Here is a 15,553-nt window from a genome sequence, read left to right on the forward strand (position 1 = left end):
GGGCTCGTCGTTTTAAAGGTTAAGTTTAAGATTTATTCTAATAATATTGCATCAGATTACATAAAAGATTATTTTAAAATTTAGCATGATGATGTGTGTAAGTGGAGCAATTAGCTATAGATTTGTAATAGTGAAAATAAGATTACAGATTTTTTAGCAAAACTTATATATTAGATCTTCAATATAGAAAATATAAAGTAATATTATAAAAAAACAAATGCGTCTTACTTTATCTAAAATGACTAAATTGATTAAAATTGCGCCACAATTTTAAAACAAGATTAGCTTATCACTTCTTTCAAGACAGAATAGAAAAAGAAAATCAGTTGCTATCTATCTTGTCGTTGTAAAAATTTAGTTTTATGACAATTGTTTTTACTTGGCTGCGCTGATTTATATCTTCATTAAAGCAACTCATTATATATTTTAGATTTATCTAATTACATTGTTTGGATTTTAACCATTAAATAGATTCAAATATTACACCGTTAATATTTAAAAAAGAATAAGCAAATTAAAGGTGTTTTAGATTTCCCAGTTTACACTTAATAATAAAATCATGGCTAATAACTCAATTCTATTTGATATAATAAAGCGTAAAATCAGGATTTTATACGACAAAATCAGGATTTTTATACATCGCGGATGACAAAGAGAAAAGCATAAAACTTTTCTGGAAATTTTTAAATATATGTTGTTAAGGAAAAAATATCAGATATTTAAATATTATTTATTTGTAAAAAAAAAACCAGATAAATTCACCTTTTACCGCCCGACGCTCCCATATGGGTAAACTACAAAAAGATAATTTTTAAACTGACATATTTTAGTTTTTCATAATTACGAATTGTCATCTTTACCTTAAATTTTGATAGCTTATTTATGTAAAGGTTGATAGCATTTGTAAAAAAACTGCATATTTTTAAAATTGACTAAAACACGAATTTTTGGAGCTTTGACTCCACTCAAGTTGAATTTTCATGACTGAGCTCCAAAATTTTTTATCTTTTGAGAGAAAAATAATTAATCCTAGTTGTAAAAACAATATAACATTCACTCATACTAATACACATGCTATAAATAGGAAATAATTGAAGTAAAACTGTTCCTATTTGGGAACATTTTACTCCAAAAAAATTTTTAAGTAACTAAATTGAAGTAAATATTGTAATTAAAAAAGTAATTTATTAATTTCTAAAATAATATAAAAGTAAGTAAAGAAATAATTCATTAACTCTTCAATATGATTATTAAATAACTAGATTTAAGAATTGACAAACTATTTCTAGAAATTATTAAAATGCATATCAATACATCATATATATATATATATATATATATATATATATATATATATATATATATATATATATATATATATTGCAAAACCTAACGTAAAACTTGAAGAATTATTAAAAAGAAAACTACACCTCAATGGATGTGCGCTACATCAAATCGAACTTCCTTTTTAAAAAACAAGGTGGTAAAACAACTAGACTAGGAAGTTTCAGTGGCCAACAGTATAAACAAAACGTTTTATCTGAACATGTCAAAAATCCAATAGTATAATGGCTATATTCCAAAAGAAGTACTGAAAGATCTTAGTAGTGATCAAGACTTTTAGTTGAGTATCGCAAAGGAATAGTTTCTGATAAAAGGTATTATGAAGCAGAACATTAAAAACAACACCTTCTACCAAAGACCTAAAAACATTCTTTATGCCAAGGTTAAAGATAATGACATCAGGGTCCGAAATCATGGTTTAAAATCAATACTGTCTCTAGACAAGGGTATCTTTTTAAATCATTTAATTAACTTAGTCTCTTAAATAGAGAACTTGTTTTATTATTCTTTTAAACGCAATCACAGCAGTATATTTACAGAATAAACTTGGCCAGTCTGCAAAATAAATTGAAAGAAATTCCTTGATTGACCTCACTGCTCCTAAATCATTAAAATTTTGTAAGGTATCTTATTTTAACTACCTCATACTACTGCGACATTATGCAGTAGGCCCGGGTAAAATGGACCTACCCTAATTTATATATATATATATATATATATATATATATATATATATATATATATATATATATATATATATATATATATATATATATACAGTATTGGACAAAACATTTGCAACCAAATAATGCTAATTTAGTTTCTTTATATAAAAGTGCTGCATTTTTTCAATTTAGAGAAATAAATATGTAACTGTGTAGAGACAAAGTTCTTCAAGTTTTATTCATCACAAAGTTCATTATTTGTACACGAAAGTTAATAAATTAATCAAAAGTATTAAAAAAAAGTTGATTTCCTTCTGGACAAAACAAGTGCAACTCGACAAAATGTTGACCAAGCTGTATTTCGCTATCAATATTTCGTGGCGAATCCTTTGTTGTCGATCACAGCCTTGCATCTTCGAGGCATAGATTCGATCAGGTGATCAATGAAACTTTGTGGAATCGCTGCCCAGGCCTTTTGGATTTGTTCAAGCAGTTGATCCTTATTACGAACACCTTCAGGATTAATTCTGCGGTTGACAATCTCCCACAGGTTCTCGATAAGGTTGAGATCCGGAGATTGAGTCGGCCAATCCATCACCGATAGGTGGTTGTCTTGAAACCACTGCTTGACTAGTTTTGCAGTGTGTTTCGGATCGTTGTCTTGCTGAAAAACCCGTTTTATTGGCATATTCCATTCAGCATGAGGTAACATAACAGCTTTCAGGATATTTTTATACATGAAACGGTCCATTATTCCATTGTTTCGATGTATTGGATCTAGACCGTTAGCAGAAAAACACCCCCAGACCATAACATTGCCTCCACCATGCTTCACGGTCTTATGGCAGTAACGTAAATCGAGGCGTTTTCCGGCCGGTCGACGTACACGGCAAATGCCATCTCTCCCAATGATGTTGAACTTCGATTCATCACTGAACAGGACAGTTCGCCATTTCTGCACATTCCAGTCAATATGAAATGTAGCAAACAGGAGTCTTTTCTTCTGGTTTTTTAGTGAAATCAGCGGTTTCTTTGCAGGGCGTCGAGAAAACAATCCGGCTTCAACAGCACGTCGTCTGATTGTTCGGTCCGATACAGGCAGCTCTAATTGCTTTTGTATCTCGACTGATATCCAGGGATCCTTCTTGACGGATCTGACAATCATAGAATCCTCTCTAGAAGTGGTGGAACGCGGTCTTCCACCTTTGTTATCTGCTGCCAACTTCTCCGTAGAACGATATTTGGAGCATAGTCTTGATATGGTCCATTTTTTCACGCAATATTTATCACAAATACTTTTTTGTGACATTCCACTTATGTAATCGCCACTAATTTTCTTTCTTAGTTCCAATCCAAGACTGTCGGGAGCCATTTTTGCACATGAAGTCATAAAAATAATAAAAATAAATAATTACGCTTCTCAAGGCTTACCGTGTTACATTTACCTTGTGATGATACAATAATGCTCTGTTGAACACAACGTCTTGATTGGATGTGGACTGTATTGATGTAATGAAACACTTGTTGTATTTCACTTCTTGTATTGATGTTCTTCGATAAAACACTTTGATAAAGTTCACTTCGATAAACTGTCTTCATAATACTGACTGATTGACTTCCATATGCTGACTGAATTACATGTCGATTTACATGTCTCTTATATAGTAAAATGAACCTGTGTGAACCTGTTCTGGAAGATTCTAAATGCTTCTTTTCGATGCTTCTGGAAGCTTCTGGATGCGTCTGGATGCTTCTGAATGTTTCTGGATATTTCTGGATGCTACTGGATATTTCTGGATGCTACTGGATGCTTCCAGATGCTTCTTCTGGAAACTTCTGGAAGCTTCTGCATGCTTCTGGAAACTTTTGGATACTTCCTTTAATTATTAAAAAACTTCCGTGACGTTGACACGGACCAGACTTAAGAAAATGAAACAAACCAAAAAAGTTGCACTTGTTTTGTCCGCTGCAAAATGGCACTTGTCAACGAAATTCTGCCTGTGTGCTGTCACCTGTCAGCTGATTGCTCATGTCATGGCATGCTATGACTCCAGACTCCTGAACTGTTTGCTGTGGTAGTATAGTTCGTTTCGTTTTTAAGACATGTAAAATTAGGAACACTTTTTAGCATTGCTCGATGTTGGTTGCAAATGTTTTGTCCAATACTGTATATATATATATATATATATATATATATATATATATATATATATATATATATATATATATATATATATATATATATATATATATATACATGTATGTATACACAAGCAGTTAATCCAAAAAATAATGGCTCATCCTTGCATAACTCTTTTATCTTTGCTATCATATAAGAATTTTAGGAGAAAGTTACTGAGTGTTAGCATGATTGTGTAGCCTGTTATTATTTGTATATATAATTCAAGTTTCAACTTTTCAATTACTTTTGATCTTATATTATTGATAAAACAGTATAAGTTTGTTCAAATATCACATACAAAAATTATTAGCCCAGAGGAAAGAAAAAAAGATATTTCATCGAATCTAGTATCGTGTTGGGTAAACCTTTGATTTTGATGCATTCTTGCAATCTACTTGGTGTATTAATCCGACAAGTTTTTGAAAAAGAGACAACTCAATGCTATTCAATTCGTTTTTCAAGAGGTCCCCAATGTCATGGAATTTCTAAGGCTTGTGCTTCTCTTTTACCTCGGATTGATCTCATCCCATAAATGTTCTTAGGGATTAAGATCGGGCGAGAATGAATTGTCAGCTAATAATTAAACATTGCTTTGCTTTAGCCAATCCTTGACTAAGCTTGGGATCATTGTGGTGAGTGAAAAAGGATTCTTGTCCAAAATTAAATTTTTGGATCAATGGTCATAAATGTTGTTCTCAGATACCAAAATAATAAAATCGATCGATTGTATGGCCCAAAATACATAATTCGCCTATATACAAAAAAAAAACGCTACGGATTGTCTGCTGTTACAAAAATAACTTTTTTTTTATTAGAACTTTATTTTAGTGACGATAATTTGACGTCAGCTCGCTTCGTTAATTAAGTAAGTTCATCTGCGATGTGATAATGTTGCATTTTTCCGTAAAGCACAAATTACAAGATTTAGTAAAGATACCCGAGAAAAAAAAACCGGCTAATACTACTAGGAATCTGTTTAACTTCCTGCTAATACGGCTAATCCTAGTAAGTTTTCGCCTAATACGGCTAAACTTATTAAGTTTCCCATTAGTCATGACTAATGAAAGTCATAAACGTCATCTGCAGATGACGTTTATGAATTTCCTGCTAATCCTAGTAAGTTCCTAGTAAGTACTCGTTAGGAACTTACTAAGTTTTAGAAGGAAACTTATTAAGTACTTAACAGGATTAGCCGGTTTTTTTTTCTCGGGTCCTTCGTATATTTTCTAGGTTAAAAAAAAACATAATTAATTATACTTTATCTTTAAGGTGGAAATACGTTAATTTTAACTGTTGGAATTACAGACAATAAATCTTCTACAAATTTTTAATCTTCTAGAAAATTTTTTAACTATACAATTTCATGAGTCAAATAGGAAAAGAAGAAGTGTTCCAATTGAAAAAAATCATTGGAAAATAGTAGCAGGATACCATTCAAAGTTCAAGTGTTGGTCGTTTTTTGTTTTCTGGGGGATTCCAAGGTACACGTAATCGCACAAATCAAATTGAGAGAGCAGTAGCAAGCTTATGGCAAAAGAAATTAAATTTTTTGAATTTATCAATTCAAATCGCATACGCAAAAATATAAATATGCAAGAGAAGAAATATATGGTTCATTGAATGAAGATTTTGACATCAAAAAAAAGAGATGGTGTATGGCTCTGTTATGAGGGAAAAAAATTTATAATCTTCAAAAAGAAAGCAAAGGGCAGGTTGGAAATATAACTGGGAAGGCTGCGAGTGCAAAAACTATCCATACATCAAAAAAAAGAAAAATGTACTTGTATTATGTAACAACAGCAGTTGCAACAGCTACAGTAACATCGTGAAATTCCAAATCAGAGACTGAGACAGAATATCGAGGGTCTGAAGATTCAGAAGAGTATTTATAAGCACAAGCAAAAAGTACAACAAAACCAAAAACTGCAACCAAAATATTTACATCTTCAAAAATGTCAACCAGAAAAGCAGCAACCGACAGTTATCTCAAGATGGTATTGAGATTCAGACACTTTCACAATCTTGCTTCTTCAGATCCACTATTTAAGAAGTTTTAGCCACAAAGAATATAAATTGTTGAGGATACACAAAGAGAAGTTAAGTTACAAGCACCAGATATACCAGACGGAAAAGCAGAGACTGTTGTCAAAGGCATAACAACCGTTCTCGATGAACACAACTTATGGAAGAATATGAAGATGATTGTAGCGGGTACTACGAATGTAAACACTGGAAGAAGGAATGAAATTGTCACTCAGTTAAAAAGAGTTTTTTTTCAAAAGAAATGGAAAGAACCACAGCTCACTGGTTGTCAATACCATGTTCTTGACTGAGTTCTTTGGGCAAAAGTGAAATATTTATTTTGGTTCCAAATATTTTTGGGGCAACAAAAAAACTTTTATGGAAAATAAAAATTTCGGTTTGAAAGTATCTCGAAAAATGTCATATTCCTTAGCCAGCAATTTCACAGCTTGGCTGAGAAAATGTCCTTGACAGTGTATGGCAACGGCTTTTTGCTGTTCAATAAGAATTTGAGCTGATACTCTAGAATTCTTTCCCATCATTTTAAATGCGCCATCATAGGTTTGACCTCTGCAATTATCAAAACATATGTTTATTCTAATGAGAATATCTTTGATAACAAATACAATGGTATCACTTTTAACATTTTTAAACTGGCAAAATCCCATAAAGCCTTCAAATGAGTTAAAATCTTTATCTACAGTTCGAAGAAAAACGATAGCTGTTCTTAATTGCTCACGTCAGTACCTTCATCGGCAATATAGGAAAAAAAAATTGCGTTCTCGGATGGTTTTTCTTGTATTGTTAGAGTAGCTATCATATCCAAAATCTCATTTTGCACCTCGTTGTGTGTATACTTGTAACCAATTCTTCCATCAATATGATCTGCTCTATTTTTGTTGTTTGTACCAAACAGGCGCAAATGTTGGATAAAATTGTCTTTACCATCGTGACCTTGCAGAGCTATTCCTTGTCGTCCGAAGTAAAGTAGGCATCGGATAACGTCCAAGAGATAATTTTGTTCTATAGCTCTCCTATTGGAAGTCTGCTTATCCATTAACTCCGCAATATCTTGAGATTAAACGACGTTGAGTTGATAGAACAGGGCTGTTTTGTGACGTGCTAAATCTTGGTGAGTCTGAAAAATATTTTGGAGCTTTTTTCAATGAAACGAAACCTTTGGTAATATAAGCGTCTTCTTTATTTCTGTGATCTTTCAGGTTCCCCTTTCTTTCTTGAATAACACAATAAGGCAATGTTAGTTCTAAATAAAATGCGATCATTGTAATGAAGAATTAGAGTACCAAACCTTAAAAACAGCAGTTTTTAGTAAACTTGGATTCTTTGAAAGACAAGTAAAAAAAATATATGTATCTTTCCTTTCATCATAATGCAACCATGGAAAATCTATGAACGATTTATGTTGGCATAAACGCTCTCGAGCCCCGATTTTAGTTTTAGGGAAAATATAATGTTTGGGCAGATGAAAAAGTTGATTTTCAGTGTGGATAGTTTCTAAATGTTGAACTTCATTTAAAAAAGACTTGTCATGTTGTTCACTGTCAGACTAAAGACTTGTCATGTTGTTCACTAGTTGTCGCTTCAATAAACTCATTTGAAAAAATATATAATTGAATTACTTATGTTAATCGAATTGTTGTCGAGTAAAAAACCATTTGACCAAAACTAATTTTATTTAGATAAAATTTTAAATAAAACGTTGAATATACAGTAATTTGGCTTTAAATAATTTTATCTTTTGTGTTTGGAACTCATTCTTAGGGACTTAAAAATGAGTGCAATTTTTCGTTTTGAGAATTGTGGTTATTAGTTGTTGCTTTTTTTATCTTTAGTCGAAAATATAAAAATGTATAATACATATAAATAAAAACAAACAATTAGAACAATCTTAAAAGTTATTGATAACATTTAATTTTATTATCGCAACACTAATAAATTATTAATTTAATAAAAATCTTTAATTTTAAAAAAAGTATTGCAGTTTAAGTTAACTCACCACCGTTGATGAATTCAAGTAAATAATTTTTTTTTTGACTGACTTTTTTTAATGGCGTAAAATAACTAATTATCTTACTTGCATAGTTACCACTAATACTAAATAATGCAGTTGATTGATTTTTGTGCTTTTATATTGTTATGTTTCCATCTATATAATAATACTCGTTTTTCTTCTCGAAAAAAATATCAACATTCCTTCGCAAATATCTTGAAAGAGGGGGGGGGGGGGGGGTTTCGCCTCCTTTTTACAAGGTGATACGTAATTTAGATTTAATCTGGAGTTGATTAAATCTAAATTACGTATCACCTTGCATTTGACTTAAAATGTGCTAACAGCATCTTTGGTTTGTTTTCTCATTCAGATAAATATGCCTTCTTGTGATGTGAAGGCAAGTATTCCCTAGAAATTGGTACTCCAAGAACGTTAAGTTCTTTTGATCATTGATACAACTTATTTGTTAAAAATGGGATAAAGCAATTAGAGATGAAAGATTTGTTGAAAAAAAATGTTGTTAGTCCTTAAGTTGTTACTTATGTGAGGGCAGCGTTTTTATATAATCAATTATTTAATGTTTTTCGTATGTTAGGGTGATGATGTGATAAGGGATTATGGAGGTATGGGTTGTAGAGCTATGCGGTAAAGGTATTTGGATGGTTGGGATCGACGTTGGTGGTCTGGGAATTGCTTTGTTAGGAAAGGACGAGGTTTGGGGATAATTTTGTTAGGAATAGGAAAGGTTTAGTTGTAAAAGGTTTAAGGTTATGTTTGCCTTCTTTTTATACAATAAAAATTTAATAAACGCTCTACTAGAGTGTTATGGTTAGCACTCTTATACTCATTACACTTATAAAATACAAACAGTATTCTCTTACTCTACTCGTAGTGTTCGATACTATTTTGATCAATTACTCCTCTTTTTGGTTTTTCTTTTTAATATCTTTTCCTTATCTGAAACTTCTGGCGATTTTTCTTTAATCAATATTTCTTCTAATTTCTATGTAATTTTTTACTTCTTCTGATTATCAAAAACTTCTTCTTCTTTCTCTCTTTTACCCACTTATAAAACTGCTTGTTCATCAATGTATTTTTCAATCACTAAAATTCTCTATCTTTAAAATTTTTAAAAACTTTTTTAAAAACTCTTATTTTTTTCTCTTTAAAACTACGCCTTCCTCCATCCGTTAGACTCTTTTTTTTGAGCTTTTATAGTTTTTACTTGTTTTTCAAGTTGCGATACCTTTTCATTTTTTTATTTTTAGCAGGTTGATGAGTCTTCGTGTTTACGTCTTTTCCCAGTTGTTTTTTTTACTTTTCTTCTTTTCGCTTTACCATTTATAGAATTGACAGGTTGAATAAGTCTCCGTGTTTATGACTTTCCTCAGTTGTTATTTTTAACTTCTTTTTGCTTCATCATTAATTAATATGAAGAGCTGAAGAATCATCTTGTGTGCGTCTTTTTCGAACGTTATTTTTAATTTAATTATCCTTCCTCGCACAAAATGCTGAGAATAAAGTTTTTTATTATTTTTGAAAGGTAATATCATTAAAGGGGCAGCTTTATCGCTTAAAGGCGAGGGGTGGGTGGGGTAAAATGGGTAAAAAATAAATTTTTATCTTCTTTACAACTTTATATTTGTCTAATACAAAAAAATAGCATATCTAACCAACACTTATCTTAATATGAAATACAATTAAAGGTGGAGAAAAGCAGAACCTGGCGGTCTTTATTGCTCATACTGACATTGCTTTAACCATGGGCTTTCATTCAATTTTATTTCTCAATTAAAATGCGTAACGTAATCATGCCATATTTCACTAGTAATTTGATTCTTATGAAGAATAACATGTTTATTTTTACTGTTTAAGTTAGGTAATAGTTTATCAACATTATCTATTCGCTTACTTTCCAGAGCTGGAGGGTAGTCATTGGGTAAATCTTTCAAATAATTTTGAGATTCCAAATCTACTCCTCAAATACAAATCATGAATTAAATTCATCTTCTGTCATTCACTCATAACTATCTGTTGGTAAAGAATTGCATAATGCACTTGAATATAAACCAATCGCATCTAGAGAGAAGATCACTTGGGTTGTTCATCTTTATTGTATTCATCTCCCATATACTCATTAATTTCTTTTACATACCTTTTAGAGTACTAAACAACTCTAATGGAAGCGTTATTCATGATGTGAATAACCTAATAGACTATAAGACATGTCACCATAAAGTTGACAAAAACAAAATGCAGACATTTTGCACTCAAAAATACCTCATCGCTCCCCCATATCCTATGGTTTACTGACAACTCATAAACATTGAAGACATATATCATCAGGATGTGATAGACCGACCTAAAATTAGTTCGTATATATATATATATATATATATATATTTACATATATATGTACAGGAGACACTGCGTGGGCTTTTCCACAATTCCATTTCTTATTATTCTATTTCTTCTCCCGGTGTAGTTATCTGTGTCATCGCATACTAAAGCTGAAAGGCTTTCTGTTGAACATGCATCTCTTACAACTCACAGTTTTTGTTTGCACTCATCAATAATTGCTACTAGGTTCAGGATGATCTACGTTAATATCTGCTGGAAAAGATACAGTAGCGAAAAGCATTTAGCTGCGTTACATCCAGCCTTCTTTTAAAATGAACATAGCTAGACATACCAAACATGGAAAAAAGATCAGCTAAGCAGTTTATTACTGTCTGAGTTGTCATATCTTTTATAGGATAAGCAAAGGGAAAACGTTAGTATTCGTCTATAATTGTCAGCATATATTGTTCAGGGGTTGAGGAAGGTAATGGACCTTTGAAGTCAAGAGGTATACGTTCGAATGTCTGAATTGCTTTAATTAGGTGCACATCATTTAGGCGATAATACTTAGGTTTTATTTTTTTACATGTTCTACAATCTTTACATATTTGTTTTACGTCTTCTACTGAGTTAGGGAGGTTTCTTGATTGAATAAAATGAAGGAGGCGATTAACACCAGGATGGGAAAGTGTAGCATGCAAATCATATAATAATTCTGAACTTATTGCTGCACATCTAAAACGAAAAAATCTGGACCACTATTACATTGGCCAGGACGATAATGGATGTCATAAGAATATGGATACAAGGCTATTTCGAACGCATTATTTTATCATTCTTTATTTTACTGCTTGATTTATAATCATACATTGATGCCACAGATCGTTGGTCAGTGATGAGAATGAAATGTCGCCCCGAAAGAAAATGGCGCCTGTAATTTATGGCTTCGACTATCGCTTGAGCTTCTTTCTCAGCTAATAAATAGTATTGTTCACTCCCTTGAAGGGTTCATGAATACAAAGTCGACCATGCTTATTTCAAATGTTTTGTCTATTTTTGCGGAAAAAGTTTTTTTTTATTGCTTTAAACGTTTTTCATTTCACAATGGACATAGATGGAAGTTTATTGAGAAACTCCTCAACAAGTCTCAACACTAACCCTTACATTTATTTTTCTAGATACAATCAAAAAAATAAATACTTGGGTTACTATTGAATACATTTGTATTTGCATTCAAATATTCCTGCGTATTTGTTCATTTAAGGTCCAACTTATGACACTGGGGCATGACTGTGAGTTATACTTTCACAGTACACTCTTATTATAGTCAGGGGTTAAAATAACGCCGAAATGTGATTTTTATTTAGAGTTTAGAATCCAGAAATTAGCTGTTTTCAAAGTGTCGACTACTTTTAAAAGATGTTAAATAATATTTTAACTTAGGGTTAAATTCTTTAACTAAAAGCCTAAAATAAATATATTAACATTACGCAGTTATTAAGTTAATAGGTATATTACTTCAAAGTTGTCTACAAAGATACTGAAGCGATAATACAAATAAATTACGGGAACTCAAATACCAGTTAACTTGAACTTTTATAATCTCGAACTGTTTTCTTTGTTCCCTTGAAATCGCTAAGCTAATTTCTAGAAAAATTTTCGTGTTCAGTCCACCCTTGGATGAATCGAACTTCGTTAAGTCGAACCATTTATCGTTCTACTTTGGCAAATTTCTTTGGATAACAAGAACTTTTCGTAAGTATAGCAAGCTGTTGGACGCACTTTTATTTTAATACCAAATAATAAAGAAGTTGTTGCGTTTCCAATTTTTTTACGAATGTTTTCTTTTGAGTGTAACCGTAAACAATTGCTTTTTGAATTCAAAGATTGCAGCATGGCGACAACTGCTACTAAGCAAAAGATGAATACAAAAACTGTTAAAGTCAATTACAACGCATTGATGGCACCCCCAATTCAAAGTTATATTAAAGTATGCAATACTAAAGAACAACTTATCCACCCGGTGGAGGAAACAAGGCAAAAATCACTGAAATTGTGAGGAAACAACCAAAATTATCAGGTTGTGAGGAAAATGTCATTTGCAAATTTAGATAAACTCATTTAAGAACACCTTCTGATCGTTTGTAGCAGAAATGACAATGTCTTTTCGTTAATTCTCATAACCCTGAAAGTCGCTGCGAAAATGATGAACTTTGATGATTTTTATGGTTTAGATGTTTGAAAACACCGTTGGAAGATATGATCTAACATATTATTCAAAACGGTTTCTGGTGAAGCTATTGCATGCGCCTGTGAAATGGTAGCACCATGAAAGAACACTATGTTACCAACTGTTTCATCGAAGCGTTAGCTAAACAAAATTTTTAATGCTGACGATCTTCCCTTGGTTAATCGAATCCAACCTAATAAATCTGTGGATCTTAAAAATGAAAAATTCGTTGGCAGGATATATAGTTAAGTTACCTATGACAGGATTGACTTCCGCTAAAACAATTGGAGAAAAATTGCCAACTTAAATTTTTAGCGAAGCCGAATTTCCTGGAAGCTTCAAAAGTGTAAGGCACCAGCGTTACATCCTGCCTTCCTTTAAAACCAGTTGATAGCAGTTTCTGTGCAACTGTTTGTCTATATAAAATAATTGGGATAATGTCAAAGCTGCGCGGAAAAATATTTTTCTTTGATCAATAGCGTAAGAAAAATGAAAGGAAATCAGCTTTGGTGTCAATCCTAGCCAATTCAAGCTGCGACATTTTGCTTTGCATTATCGTTCCATGTTTTGCTTTAGGCAATAAACTTTTTAACTGGTGCAGTTATGTCTTTTGTGGTTCTTTCTACGACTCATGAATGGCAAGGTATATGAAACAGTATAAGTGATTGTTCATAACTCAGTTGCTCATTTTAAAGATGAGCCTACAGCAGCGATGATGTAGCAGTATGTTGTGTTCTATCAAGCATTTCGAATTATGAGTTTGCTGCTAAGTTCAGAAAAAATCCCAACTAATGAGGATGTTTTCAAAACATTTAAACAACTTGGGATTTGTCAGAAAGTCAGTCAGAAACAAACGACATTCGGGACAACAAGTTTCTATTACTTGATAGTGACTTAACAAGTGATAATGACGGCGAGTGTTGCTTGCTACAGAACAAAAACGAGTTCAAGAAGCTATGTAAAGCATATTATCACTGTAAAAACAGGTACCGATATTCATACCTTACTACAACTGTAGTTTTTAAAGACAGCTAGATAATTCTGGCTGTAATTTCGTAATTATTTTCTATGAGTTCCCGACATATTGTTTCATACAAGCGATACTAACTCAATTCAAAATAGGTGAGCGTGAGATATAAATACCAAACACTCTAAAAAGAGCGGAATCTTTATTTTTCAAATATATTATAGCGTTGAATTTTAAACAAAACACGAGTTCAGTATGCACATTAACATCCTAAATGCCCAGCAGTTAAAAGAATATCAGCATTCTCAAGAGCGGTAAAGCTTACTTTTTTTTGTGTAACATCAGATTGTCAGATGTTTGATGATTATTCGTCGTTACAATTATATTTGAGTTAAACAAGATTGCGGTTTTTCAAAATGTTTTCAACTTGCCACAAGTAAGGATTATTCTATTTGATTACAAAATCAAATCAATTGACACAACTCCCATTTAAAGTCATTGCCGCAGGTGGCTATTCCTGAAGAACGCTATGTGTGATATTGTTTCGTCAGGCTTTGAGAATGATACAAGGGACCATATAATAGTTTCGGGATTGTAAATATAAGTTGCTTCCGAAGAAACAATAACACACAATCCTAATAACTTATTTTCACGTTCCAATTAAATGCGAAGAATTTATTGTTAATTTGAGATAAGTAAATGCATCTTATCTCGTTATAGAGAGATTTACAAAGAATAAAAAATCTCACTGAAAAAAAAAGGAGTTTGTTTGCGAACGTTATCGTGCTATCAAAAACTCTCTTAAGTTGTAATGGAATCTCTTCCCTTTTGAGAATTTTCATGACAGATCTGTTTTTAGGAAACCAATATAAATAGCAGAACAAAGATCACATTTTAAGTTTTATGCTGCACCCAATCTTTTTAAAATCAGTCAGTTAAAATATTTTCATTGTTCTCAGAAATTTTGTTGCCACGAAAGCCCATTTCAGCATTAGCAACTAACCGTGCATGCTTTAAGCTTAATTTGGCTTTATTGAGTCTTTAAACTCTGGATTTTTAAATATCCAGACTCTTTAATTATACACTATCATACTCAAACCCTACTGCTTTACATAAAGACTTAATATGGACCTATTTATTTCAGTTGCTTAATACCACAGAAGCAGCAATCAGTTTCAAGGTTAACGGCTCTCTCAAAACCATAGAAACTTTTTCTTTAATCATTTCAAGATATTTGCTAACCTTACATCATATTAAAGTTTATGCATAACTAATGTTAACAAACCTTAATCTGGTGACCAAAAAAGTATCGTGCTTTTCTCTATTTTGGTATTTAAATCTGTCGCTTTTATACTTGATTCTCTGCGCTTTAAAAACCAAATCAAAAATTCGGTTTACATCCAAAGTGGATTGGTTTATATCTTTTGGTAAATCCAAAGGCGGTAATTGTTGTTATACTATGATAAACCTGACTTATCATGCGTTTATCACGCGTCAATGATTGCTTCTGTTTTGTTAATGGTAAAGTTTTGTTTTCATTTTCATTTTGCGTATATTAACTTTCATTTTGGGAAATCTGCAAAACTCAAATGAAGAATTCGCTTAAATTAGTGGACGGTGACATCCCTACTTGTTATGGTATCTAGTAGACACTGGATTAACAGTCATATAAACATCAAAATTGTAAAAGTTGGCTAAATCTTTAAGTTTTTCATTTAAGGTTAAGTTTAGTAATTTTTTCCAAGATCTTCAATGGATAAAAGAATAAGTAACGTTTGTTTTCTGGAAAATG

General features: G+C 31.9%; 1 pseudogene; it reads right to left on the reverse strand.

Moving 5' to 3' along the window:
* Nucleotides 1-6,503: 6,503 nt before the first annotated feature.
* Nucleotides 6,504-14,985, reverse strand: LOC149888577 (zinc finger MYM-type protein 1-like; annotated as a pseudogene).
* Between the last annotated feature and the right edge of the window lie 568 nt (nucleotides 14,986-15,553).

The sequence above is a fragment of the Hydra viridissima genome, unplaced genomic scaffold (genome assembly GCF_058129835.1).
Source record: "Hydra viridissima isolate aposymbiotic clone 2 unplaced genomic scaffold, HvirCarnegie_v1 scaffold_5, whole genome shotgun sequence".
NCBI classification, from domain to species: domain Eukaryota; kingdom Metazoa; phylum Cnidaria; class Hydrozoa; order Anthoathecata; family Hydridae; genus Hydra; species Hydra viridissima.